Here is a 13,741-nt window from a genome sequence, read left to right as displayed (position 1 = left end):
GTGGACCTGATCATAAACTCAAAAATATGTTGCTTGTAGGATTCCACAAAACCCATCTTTAAAAAATTTTGAAATATCACTGATTCGTCGTGACCCAAAGGTAGTTTCAATAACAAAGAACAGTTACTGTCTGTCCAGGAGGCAAGGATGATATTCAGCTGCTCACGAGTCCATCATGAAATGGATGAAAATACATAGTATTGAGAGATGGCCTGCTATCTTTACTGATCTAAGTGAAAATGGATTTCTTTCATTTTCCGGGCTGACTACACCGAACATTGGAAGAACGTACAGAAGTGTCAGTCAAACAAAACTCGTCATGCACTGAAAAGCAGCGGATGGAAGGAGAAAGTTTACCACTGGCAGGTGATGCCAGATGGAAATACAGACAGCTCAATCATGGAGGAAGAGCTGGAACCAAAGTCCTTGTAGAATGGTAAATGGCCTGCATTTGTATAGCGCTTTACACTACATTCAGTCATTCACACACTGGCAATGGCAAGCTACGTTGTAGCCACAGCTGCCCTGGGGCGCACTGACAGAGGTGAAGCTGCCGGACACTGGCGCCACTGGGCCCTCTGACCACCACCAGTAGGCAAACACGGGGTTAGTATCTTGCCCAAGGATACTTGGCATGCAGCCAGGAAGCAGCCTGGGATCAAACCACCGACCTTCTGATTAGTGGCTGACCTGCTCTGCCACCTGAGCTACAGCCACCACCAAGTGTCACAGCATGGCACACACCTTGCAAATCCTCTGTGCACTTATTTGAGCCGATATTTTGACACATTATCTTGATTACAGCCCCCCTCCATGTTTACTGTCTACTGATTTAATATTACATCTGTGCTGGAACTAGCATAGATATCACCGCTACATGTGCCATTGTTTTGTTTTCCAAACCGAATCTATGCAGCCGAGCTGATACCCTCATTTCAAAATTTAAGAAGCAATTACATAAAGATTTCAAGTCAGAGCTGAGAACAGAGAGACAAGTTGAGTAGGCTGGTGTGAGGCAGGGAGATGTAAATAACCAGACAAGGAGGAAAGAAGAGGAGGGAAACAACACAGGCAATCAGTGGGGAACGTTGTGTTTCTGTGCTGAAGGAAGACAGGCACAGAAAGGAAGAGGCAGAGAGAAAGAAACAAAAAAATACAGATAAAAAGAAGGGAAAGCCTAAGAAGCAAAGACACAGAGAAGAGGAATGATGGACAAGGAACAAGGAAGGGGGGGAAAAAAAGTTGTGACATGAAACAGGAGCAGGCAGCCAGATAACTAGAGCTTTTTTCTTCATGTCAATTAAAACAGCACCTTACAAGGTACACAGGAGAAAGAGGAGAAGAAAGTGGATGTAGCTGAGCTGAGGTGACAAAGAGGTCAACATTTCAGCTCACCCCTGTCGTTCTCCTGTCTTTCTTTCAGGGTGCTTTAGAGCCCACATCCACTGGTGCTGCACTGAACTGCTTCTCCTTTGAAAACTGAATGCAGGGTAGCCTCTCCAGCTAACTCTCTGACTGTAAATGTGTGATCGTGGAGGACTGAAGGGAGATTGTGTGTGTGAGTATGTGGTGATGGCTGGTAGGTGGGGGTTTCCATCTCTGAGAAGATGAATCAAAGTGATGAACGGGACAGCTTTGAAAATTGGCAGTCCTATTTGGGGTTTTGTCAAAGGTTTGAATGATTTATTTGACAGGAAGTGATGACAAGGAGTATGCTCCATTTCCATGTTTCACATCCACATAAGCACAGCAAGCTAGGGGGTAATTTCAAGGAAATTTTGTGTACACGTTTTCCACGACGGCTCAAAGTAACAGAAAACGAAAGGCGCTGTGAGGACGGGGTTGAAAGCAGAAAAAAGGTCAAAACAGAGACTGAGGACAGAAAAGCAGGAGAGACAGGGGCAAGAAGTGGGAGAAAGCAGGGGCAAAGTGCGAGGGAGGCAGATGGAGAATAAGAAGCAGATAGGTTCACCTCTCATTAGCTCGCCTGCCACACACTACACCACAAAGCAATGCACCTCCCAAGGACATGAATTAAACACAGAGCCAACTACCTCAGAGAAAAGCAGCCCTGCCAGCACTTAGCCAAGCCTCATAAACAACAAGCTCGCATTTGTCACTTCCTCTTCACCCAACAAAACGACAGTAAATATAAATTACTTTTAAGTAGAGCTCATTCCTCGTCTCCCGCAGCATCCCGTTCTTGCTTCAGCAGCTGGTTTGAGCTAACAGTACAAACCGACGGACAACTCAAGCAGCAGATTGAGGCCTAAAGGTGATTGTCACAGGGGAAGCCAGCATAAAAGTCCCACTGACTGCATTCATCAGTTGTCATTTCTTCATTTTCTTACAAATACATTTAATTTCATCAACTTGGAAACAGGAAAATTGTGGGGTCATTTAGAAAATAAAAAAATAAAAAACTACAAAATGATCTAAAATGCAGGTAGACGTGTAGCTAAACCAACTGAAATGTAATAGAATTAATTGATGAGAAGCCAGGAAAAATAGAATTACATCCAGATGGTTCAGTGCAGCATGCTGCATTACTGGGAGGGCAACAAAAGAATGAAAACTGCTCTGGTTATTGCACTAAACGGGTTGCTTTGTAAGAATGTGTCACTACAGGTATCAATGAAACTTATTAGATTGCAACAGGGTTGTGCATTCCAGCTCAATATTACTGCAGGCTGAGTCACTTTCAGGTCTTTGACAGGAAAGTTCTATGCTGGCGCCCACACTGTGCAGTAGTGTTATACTGAAACACGGCCATAAGATTGTACAGTTGGTGTCTTTGGATCATTTCATTCACAAATGTTGCATAAGTGATCCAAATTCCTCCTGGATGTTGAATAGGACAGCCAATTTATTATTTCGAAGTAACAGCATGCTCACACAAATGTTTCTTGTACATTTTGATATATGAAAAGAAATAATCTCGATTTTTCTATGTGCATTCTTCTGAAATACGAGTCAAAGACCAGTCATGGTGTTGTGGTAGTGGTAGACAGAGAATGGCAGGTACCTTTGAAAGGCATCAGATAAAAGGTAAAGGTCTTACTTGTAACAGGGCTTACAAAAAACATATATATAATCTGAGTACACTAGTGTGCTTACATCCAAACCTTACGCCCTTGAATTCTTCAAGCCCCTTAGCATGACCCGAAGCTCCCCCAAAAGCTCTCCATCACCCCTCTGCCTCTTTCTCATTACATGCCTATTCCTCAGCAGCTGGAATGCACTCTGCTTCTCACCTCAACCTCTCTCAAAAAAGGAGAAGATCAAAAACGAGGCAGACTGCTCAAATTCCTGACGTGCCAACAATGCCAAGGTTCATACAGCCATCTGCAGATCTATCATCTTGCCTGTGTGCTGGACTGGAATCACAAAAAACACAAAGCACCATCAACCGGAGGGACCAATCAAACTCAAACATTTGTGTCCGAAATCTTTTACTAAACTTTGCTGTTTTTTAAACCTGAGAAAATAAGGAAACATTTTCTTCCCCCTGTGGAAGTCTTCATGCATTTCCGTTGCAATCATCGTAAACATCTCGTTAGCATTCACAGTTGTGCCAGAGACCTGCCATTAATGCCTGCTATTGAACATAGCCTCTGGAGAAAACATAGGTTTGTTAATCAAGCGGAGACAAAACAATTACTAGAATCTGATAATCAATGTCTGCGGACACACAATAAATTCTGGGTGGCTGCTTGGGAGGAGGAAGAGGGGTGGGAAATGGGATCCTACTAATTAAAGAGAAACTTGCTATCTTTAGTTAATAGCTACACCGCCACACCGTTTAGCAAATCTGATTAAGCAGTTTGACATAGCCTATGTAATAGCCACTACACAGTTCTTTTCCCCCCATTGCCACTGCATGTCTGCTCAATTAGTACTTCACTAACAGTTTAAATCATTTGAAGAAGTCCCTTCGCCTTTGTGTTGCCACTGAGAATTTGTAATGTAGTACACTAATGACTTGATATAATCAAAAAATTAAATGCCAGCTATATTAGTCTAAGATTAATGTGGATTGCAGATCATTTAAGGACAGATGGCACAACTGTTCTTAATGAATTAATATGGTAGTTGTACCATGGCAGAAAATAGAAAAGTGTGAACATTTTGCTAAAATAGCTTCCATCCGTCCTCTTCTGGGCACCGGAGGGGTCGGGGCCTATCCCAGCTGTCACAGGGCAAGAGGCAGGGTTCGTTCCAGACAAGTCATCATTCTGTTGCAGGACTAATACATAAAGACAGGCTACTATTCACACATACAGGAAGTTTAGAATCAGTAATTAGCCTTAGCCTATGCCCCATGTCTTTAGACTGTGAGAGTACCAGGAGGGAATCCAGACAGACACAGAAAAAACATGCCAACTCGACACAGTGAAGCCCCAGGTTGAATATGAACCCAGGAGCTTTTTGTGATGCGACACTACCGCACCGTCCAATGTTCTAAATGCTAAAATAGCTTTTACAGAAGCTATCAAGAGGTCACTAGGGTTAGAGACACTGTGAAGCAAAGATATACCATTGAAAACCTATTTTTATTCCCTGGCTTTTAACTCTGTAGGAAACTGACACCTTCTTATTTATTTTATTGTTTGTAATGATTTTATGGTATTTTTAATTTGGTTGTTGTTTTGATCTGTGTTGTTCAGCACTTTGGTCTGCCTGGTGTGTTCTTAAAGTGCTATACAAATAAACGATGATGATGATGATGATAAATCTGGATTTGGCAGAAGGCACTGGACGGAAAACCTAATAGGATGCTGGGAATTATAGGTGAGATAAATCTGTCTGGATTTCTGAGAGGCCTGTGGACAGCTAATTGCACAAAATACACTGTGCAGCAGGAAGTTTAGGATAAGTAGCCTGGTATGAAAAGAACTATCATACAACGTTAGATTAACCTTAGATGTATGACCAAATCACCCTGAAAAACCTGTGGTGACACGGTGAAAGTCACTTTGATTAAATAATCTTCCAAAAGATTTGAATAAACTTTTCATCAAAACACAACACTAAACGCAAGAATGCCATGGGTTTTTTACAACACAGCACAAAAGGTGACTGCAGCAGGAATAATGATCAACTGTACAGCCAGTCAAGCTGGCATGTCTCCACTTAGCACAATAGCAACCATAACTCTTCCATGATCAATAGATGTTCATGACTTGCTTTAAAGGTCCCATCCTCCACCTTCTTCCTATCCATCTATTCCTGCCTCATTTCCTGTCAACTCTTCTACCCTTTCTCATCTATAATTCTACCTCTGATGCTTCCTTACCCCATTCCTCCCCCTCCCTTCCTCCCCCTGTCTTTTCGTACCTACTTTTATTCCCTGCCCATTATTTTACTTTTAACTCTTGTTTGACTTTTATTTTGTGCTTTCCATCATCTGTACCAGTTTCTCCCACTACTACTCAGTATGTTCTGCCCCTCATTGCCCACCTCATCATTTCGTCCATATCCCTTTTTCATCTCCTTTCTTTAATTTCCTTACATATATATTTTTTTGCACCCACCCTTGCTTTTCCTCTATCCTCCATTTTCACCCATCGCTCCTCCTCCTTTGTCTTTTTAAAGGCTGTATTCTTAAACTTAACCCTGCAGACTTTTCTTCTTCTTTGTCTTTTCCTCTGTTTTCATCACCGGCACCTTGCCATTACTGCTTCGCTGTTCTTTCTTTTTTTTCGTCTCTCTGTCATCTCCTTCCTTCTCAAATTTGCAATTTTTTCACCTTCCCTCCATGTTTTCTTTTGTCCACCTTTTCTCCCCCTGTCCCTCATATCTCTCTCCAGCTGGTTCTCTTTTTCCATCTGCCATTTCTCCTCCTTCCAAATGTAGTGTCTCCCCTGCTCTCCAGCAATCTGCAGTTCACAGGTTTCCCAGGGCACATTGTTGCATCCCAACGGAAGCTTGCACAGCATTCTCCCATAAATAATTGAAGAGGCCCCACATGGCCAGGCACGCTCAGTCTAAATGGATTATTCTGGGAGAGATCAATGCCGGCCTGTGAGGGTTTTATTAGGGCCTCCAGATGAAATGTACAAGGCCACCACCAGTGCTATCCTCTCTCTGTCTTCATTCAGCCCTCCTATTGTGTGACATGCTCTCTATCTCCTTCCTCACCTCACAAGCATCTTCAGCCATCCACCTACTCCCGGTGATGACTACACCACGCCCCAAAGGTACCACAACCGGTGTGTTACATTACACCTCTGAATGAAACCTAAATGACTATCCACAAAAGGATATGAATCACTCATTCTTTGTCAATCCTTTGACTATAATGCTGGCGAGCAGTAAACAGGCGAGACAGTGTTTTATTATTCTTGCTGTTGTCACAATGCATCAGCCTCACTGACCCATACCAACATCAGCTTCCCCTCACTAGCTTGGCAGGAAGCATCCAGCGATACCCAGTGGTGTAGTTATGGGCAAGACAAGTGGGGAGGTGAAATGCTGCTGTGACCTTCAAGAGACACAGCCCCCGGGAGGAAAATTGTTTTCCCAAAGGACATTTACATGTATCCAGTGAGAGGTTTCCTAATTGTCTGATTTCCTGAAAACATCCTGCCAAGCTCACAGCCATCGATGTTTTGTAAGTTGTGTATCTGAGAATTTTTATTGGTTAAAAGAGACGAATAAAGCAACATTTCTGTTCATTTTTTACTTAGTTCTCAGGAAATCTCAGTTGTGCATTATATCCAATCCCATTACCTTTGTGAACCCCACACGAAAAATGAATGGACTAATTCCTTTTACAGGTGTTTACGTGAGTCAGCAATGAGCATGTAGCATCTTTAGAGTGCTTGGAGTGCAACTGGAGATATGACAAATGTTTTGAGAGACAGTGGTACGTTCAAGAGAAGAGCCCCCCACGAGCTTGGGTTTTCTAAGACTACAGATTACCACTGTAGTCATCTTTAACGACCTGTTTTAAAGTGTGATGCTTGACATACTGCTTTATTGATGTTGGTAGGGTGCTGGTGCAATGCCAGTTCTGTCATGATGCCTTTTGAGAACCACTCTATATTCCATCAGGTTTGAGAATCAGACGTCACTTAGCATTACAGGGAAAGCTGGGTAAGAAAATTGGACTTTTTCATATGACTGCATCTGTGAATGAGAGGGAATTATTGTGTTAGCCCCTTCCATGGCCACAGATATCAGTGGTATAAGTGATTTCAGCATTTTTTGGTGTCAACTTAGCTACAGCACCTGTGTTTGTTTTGTTGGAAATACATGAAACTATAGGTAATATAACACATCCATACCACAAAGGCGGTATATCTCATGATGATATATTTTGGCATAATTCTTACCAGTGAAATTAAACAGCATAATGAAACCATACTGAAGCAAAATGCAAAACTAGTACAACATACTTCCTCTTGTCACTATAATCTTTACACATTATTTGACTGGGTTTGTGACGTGAAAAGACCCTGCTTTACGAAGTAATCTGTTTGTTTGTTTTTTTTTAGATTAAGCCTAACACATTAGACAAGAAGGGGAAGGCCCAGAGGCTTTTAACCCCATCCCTCACAAGTGATTCCTTTCCTTACTTGGAATGAAGGATAACATTTCAATTATTCCAGGATCAGACAACATCTTCCTGCTTGACATGTTAGCTGTGCTGGGAAAATGCATACATATCAAAGCCATTAAAGTGTCAAGCCCAATGGTAGGCTCAAACCAGGTCAGAATGTTCATGGAAACGTTTTGAATAGTGCATTTTGCCCCCATTCTGACAGTCAACTTTCTCTAAAGAGCTTATATCTCAGCTGTTTGAAATGACAAATTCAGAGGATGCAAGGACATTTCTTTCTTTGCTGTTAGAATATTCCAGAACTCATTAGCATATTTCAGGACCATATGCTTTCTGACAAGATTTACTGTACAATAGGGCACAGTTGAAACACAAGGCTGATTCCAAAATGCGCTGTCACATTATTCTATCCTTCCCAAGTTTTTCTTTAATAAGTTAATCACCTCTGGAGTGGCAGTCAGCAGTTGTTTGGTTCTAGATGTCAATCGTGTTTTACGCTATTAACGTGCATTTAAATTACTTTGGTTTATTTACAGAGATGCAGAGATGAAGGGGAATGGACACTGAAGCTGACATTTTGTTACCTAGAATTTCAAACTCTGCCACAGGCGGGGCAGGAGGGGGGGTGGGGGGGTGGGGAGGAGGAAAAAAACAGCCCATTGTTTATCTGGAGGTGACAACTAACAAGCACTCTCCTGGTAATTAGACTGCCTCAGTGCACATGGACGAAACGCTCCATGAAGGGTGCCTATGATTTAATATTTTCTTCTCTCTCTTTTCTTTCTGGTGTTACTTTACAGCATCTGAGTTTCCATAAATAGCTCTACCAGCCCTCCACATCCATTTTCATTTCACTTGCGTTAATAGCGTGACCAAAAATTTTGGTTTGGTGGCTTTTGATGAAACTGCAGAATATGGCTCATCTTGTAATAAAATCATATGTTTATGTGCGTGAGTCTGTAGGTGCTTGTCTGTCGCTCTACATATTTGCAAGTCCAGTGGTGATTTTTAACAGCCGTGGCCTCACTCGTGTGCCTGAAAGTATCTTGACTGTACAGCTGGCGACAGGCAAGTATATCTGAAGCATATTTCAGCAGGAGCAAACAACGGATGCTAACATGCCATCCTATTACATATTTCATGCATTCATAGAGCCTGAATATTAAGCTAACATACTCTTCTATTACAACATCTTTAATGCTCTGCACTCACTGGTCTCACTGGTTGTGTCAATGAGGGTTTCACCTTGCACCTCAGCCACCTGATCTTGAACAAGAGGAGTATCAAGACATCCAGCAACAATATTATTTGTTAAAGAACAGTCCTCACTGACTTTATCCAAATCTTTGATCCTTGATCTGTTAGAATGACCTCTTTTGCATGTCTAACATGGGTATTTGACTGCTCCATGAACACACATTGGATGCTGAAGAACTGCATAAAATGTGTTCTCCAATTAAGTATGAAAGGCTGTTCTTCCACAGGCCTGTCAGACAGGAAAGACTGTACTCTGCATTAGTGATCATTGGGTACCACTGCATCTTAATATTAAGAGGAGGACAGAAACATAGCGACACATCTTTCTAAAAGATGGATCTGAATTAGAAATTAGACTGAAATATTAAAATCATACAAATAATAGCCAAATGAATCCCAAGGGTGCTGTTCTGCCTAAAAAAAAGATGAGGGAATACAAATCTGTATGTGTGCATGTCTTGCTCTGTGTGCTAAGCTGCATCACATTATTTGTTTCATCATTACGAAATCAGCTCTGCATATTTCTAAATCTTCCTTGCAGAAATCAAACTTTTGACTGTTACTGGAAAAGAAATGTGCATAAAATGTGAAAAATGTAAAACTCAAGAGGCACGTGGTTTGTTGCTTGAATAAATGTGTGGTAGCATAAGTCAGAATATAATTTAGGAAGTATCGTGGGCTATTTTAAGTGGGGGGCGAGGGGTGCGTGCTTCTTCTTCTTCAGCCCACTGGTGGCTGTTAACCTGACTTGTTCTGATGTTTCTGGGCATTGTGTTTTGCCCGTGTGGAGGATGGGGCGAGGGGGCGGGAGTCACTCCAAATTTCTCATGTGACGGAGCATAACAGGGAATTGTAATACACAGCAACATCATAAATTTGATTACATTACATAGCACCGCGAGCCTGTGAGCCATTTCCAGGCACCATAAAAAAGCTATAACTAAGTTACCACTGGTACAGAGAAAAATGAATAAAGCCATTTTCTTTTAACAACCCGGGCGCGGGCGAGATATTGTTCTCTCCTCTGGCTTTAATGAGCTTTGCTGACCCGCGATGCGCTCATTGCGATCGAAACAAAGAGATGGAACAAGATGGGAAATGCACAACTTCGTGAAAATGATAGACTAAATTGTTTTGTGCCAAATATGGCAAAACCAAGCTCCAAATAAAAATATGCTATTAGAAATAAAAAAAAATGCTGTTAGAAATAAGAAATCGCCTAAAAAGACTATCCTTGCTCTCATGAATAATAAAAAGAATGAATCCGAATGATACATGATGTGTTTGCTTTGCTTTTATAAAAATATTAAACTATGAGAGGAATCATCCAAATCTTATAAAACTTAAAAAATGGTTACTCAGTTTGTAGTCCGTGTCCCGGTGACTGTTTATGTATATATACATATATATATATGTGTGTGTGTGTGTGTGTGTGTGTGTGTGTGTGTGTGTGTGTGTGTGTGTGTGTAAAACCAGCTTTTTACATTTTTAGATATGTCTTCAGAGGCTAAACACAAGGTATTTTACGTCAAATGTCAAGGGGAGCGACAGGATCTACAGACGGGAGCAAATTCCAATCGTTTCGGAGTTTCCAGCTTCAGCAAGGACGTTACTGGCAATTAGACAAAGTCAGTGTCATTGCTGTGCTGACTCCACCTCGGTGGCTCTGTGGAAAGCTCAAGCGACGCACCTCGAAACGAGCCCAAATACGTTCTACAAGCCAGAGGCAACGTGATGCGCAAAAGCAAAAGCCCGTCCAGGGGCGCAGACCAAACGCCGCTCTCAAAGTCCAACACTTACAGGTCACGCTTGAATACTGATCAAACAAGAGATCCACAGAGAGAAAGGGGAAAGAGATACAGGGGACAGAAATGATCGAAAATAACATTTTTACGGTCGATGCCTACGAGAAGAGCTGGATGTGTCCTGGTCTGTGGGCATGCCTATATAGCCGGATTCTAACGAAACGCCTGTCACGATTGACTTGGTCAATGAAACACCCCCCTGTGGAGATGCACTTGCTAGATGGAGAACCCCCTCCCACCACACACACACACACACACACACACACACACACACACACACACACACACACACACACACACACGCACGCGCGCACGCACGCACGCGCGCGGGGAGAGAGAGATACAGAAAGAGAGAGAGAAAGCGAGAGAGACACACCCCCGCCCGAAAAAAACGAATGATTAAGAAATATGGGAAATGTTCCAAAGAAGCTCTATGCTGCGTAAAGAGGAGTAAAAGAAGACCTTAAAGAAATCCTGCTTCGCCTTTCTGCTGCAGAACCACCCAGGCGTCTTTTTTCATTTTGTAATTAAGTGAGTGGGAGAGCAGAACAGAAAAGGGAAGCAGTGCCTGTTGCGACCGTCGTTATTTAAGCGGCAGATATGCTCTGCCACTATAGCAACACCTTTGCGAGGGCAGAGTCGAATCTCCCGCTGAGTCCGGGACTTTCGAGCATCTCGTTCCGTCGCTAAGCCCCGTTTCAACTTGAACGTGCTTTCTTGCAGTATTCTGAAACGCTTTCTTTGGAGACTTGCCTTATGCTCTGTGCAGGTGTTAAAACGACAGGACAGAAGAGGTCTGTGCGCTCCCAGACCCCATGCCTGATGCTCCCCCCCTTTCTTTTACACACAGATAAAACCATGACATTAAAACCAAGGTCTAGTGGAAGAAAAGTAGCCAAACACTGTTCGGGAAAACAGGCTGAGAAGTCTGCCTACCTTTTGTCGGTGTCGGAGTTCCAGCTTTTATTTATTTTTTCTCTCTCTCTCTCACGCTCTCTCTCAGCTCATAAACCCATCACATCTTCATGTTTAAAACAAACAATAATCCCCGGGTTTGTGTTAAATATGTTCGTCCCCGCGGCAGGTCCAGTCAGGAACCGTACACGGGTTCCCCTGCCGGCTTAAGTAGTGATTTTAAAATCCACCCAAGAGCGCAGGATGCTCAGGACGCGCCTGGGTACGGCAGGAGGAGTCGTTCCCTCAGCAGCAGCCGCCGTGCGCACTTGGAGAAACCAGAGCTCTGTCCGTGCAGAGAAGCTGAGGGAATGATGTCATGCGTCCGGCCCTCCCTCTCCAGCCACCACTCAACTGAAGGCTCTCTCTGTCTTCTCTCCCCCCTCCTCTCATTGCCCCCTTCTTTTATAAAACTACTTTAACATTCTAACTTTATTATCATTACCTTTGTTGGTGTGTTTATTTAATTAATATTTTACTCATTAGCGACTATACATGAAAACTGCTCTAAAAAAGGAAAAATCTAAATTTTTACAATGACCTATTTTGACCTATTTTAACTCAAGATAATTCAGAATTATAATACAACTTTTCCATATATTCCCTAAACAATATCGTTGAGCAGTGGAGTAAAAAACGGGACTTTATGCGTAAGAAGAATTTTTTTTAGAATGCAGGTTTTTGCAGTGCTCTACTCGCTATGATGAAGTCATACAGTTTTTCCCCGCCTTACTAAAGGTTTCATCCAGTAGCATCACCAGCCTGCCTTTACCCGCCATAAGAGGGAAGGTAAGGTAGCATGAAACAGGCCAATGCCTACAGCGCACTGCGTCATGGCAACCGCCCCCTACTTGGTGCAGCAGGGGTATCTTAAAGATAAAGCATCATCTCTTCGTATCAGACTCAAAGGATAAGCTCGTGTGTATATCAAATATTACACTGCGAATGCAAACAATCCATCTCACTGGACTGTTATTTACCCATTTATTTAAACGAGACTGTGGATAAATTGTGTTCTAGTACACACATATTTTTAAACTTCTAAAACACAGTTAACAATAAGTTCTCCATATGATATGAATTTCCTCCCCAGACGATGTAAGGGCAAAATACAAAACTGCAACTACAAGGTGTGACTTAAGAAATGTATTAAACAGAAGCCAGTGTGTGATTCGTTAATATTATAAAATTATTTTTGTTTGGGTTTACTGCAAAACCTTCACAATAGGTAAGAAGACAATGAGGTATTTTCTGCACTTTGCTTCTGACTGCTAACCCCCCCCCCCAGAAAATGAACAAAAACAGACTGATAAGGCCCAAGAGGACATTTAATCAATCAGCTTCAGTTGCAGGTTTTAGTTAATCAGATATTTTAAGTGACAAAGCTGCCTTCCTCAACTTTGTCTAGTGCCACAGATGCTCTTACAGGGACGACCTTAAATTTAACCTCCTGGAGCCCAGCCACTCATACTTCTCCTAATGCATGGAGTTGCTCCTTGAAGGAGGCACTTAGCCTCAAGTGGCCAAGAAATGGCAGCTGATGGACACTTGACCATCTTTCCTATCATGCTGTTTTCTGTATTGTGGTGATAGACACACTCTCACTTGTTGTCACCAGTGGATTTTATATTTATATCTATATCTATATCTATATCTATCTATCTATCTATCTATCTATCTATCTATCTATCTATCTATCTATCTATCTATCTATCTATCTATCTATCTATATATATATATATTCTTATTTATATATATATAAGAAAACCTGAAGAACCATGAGCGCTCTTCTTGCCAGTTGATGAGAATTAGCCCTTAGCATCTGTTTGATGCCAAGGGCTAATTCTTGACCTTTTTGATTCCCCTCAGCTTCATGTTCACAACATACTAATATGTACACTGAAGATGTTTTAACATTCTCAGTTTCTCAGAAAAAGGAGAATAGGAAACCACTGATAACAGAATTATTGCCCTCTTTTCATGTGTATGTATATCAGTTATACAATTATGTTTATGGCCTGTTAAACTTTTATTATAAAGAATAAGAAAGATTGTTTCCATCTGTTAATACACCTGTATACAATGCAAATAAAATATGAAAGAGGAATAAAATGCATAGCTATCCAAAGCCAGGAAAAATATGGACATTCATCCTCCTTCA

General features: G+C 41.9%; 1 protein-coding gene across 10 annotated transcripts in view; it reads right to left on the bottom strand.

The window, feature by feature from the left end:
- The window catches only part of ptprsa (protein tyrosine phosphatase receptor type Sa), a 230,739-nt gene extending 218,843 nt beyond the window's left edge, over positions 1–11,896 (bottom strand). For all 10 annotated transcript variants that reach the window (XM_026143598.2, XM_080290100.1, XM_080290099.1 and 7 more), the window contains exon 1: positions 11,563–11,896. The gene's annotated coding sequence lies outside the window, so the exon portion shown is untranslated. The remainder of the gene's footprint in view (positions 1–11,562) is intronic.
- Positions 11,897–13,741: the final 1,845 nt, after the last annotated feature.

The sequence above is a fragment of the Astatotilapia calliptera genome, chromosome 15 (genome assembly GCF_964374335.1).
Source record: "Astatotilapia calliptera chromosome 15, fAstCal68.1, whole genome shotgun sequence".
Classification (NCBI taxonomy): Eukaryota; Metazoa; Chordata; class Actinopteri; order Cichliformes; family Cichlidae; genus Astatotilapia; species Astatotilapia calliptera.
The sequence above is the reverse complement of the archived record's forward strand: the minus strand, read 5'-3'. Positions and strand labels throughout refer to the sequence as shown.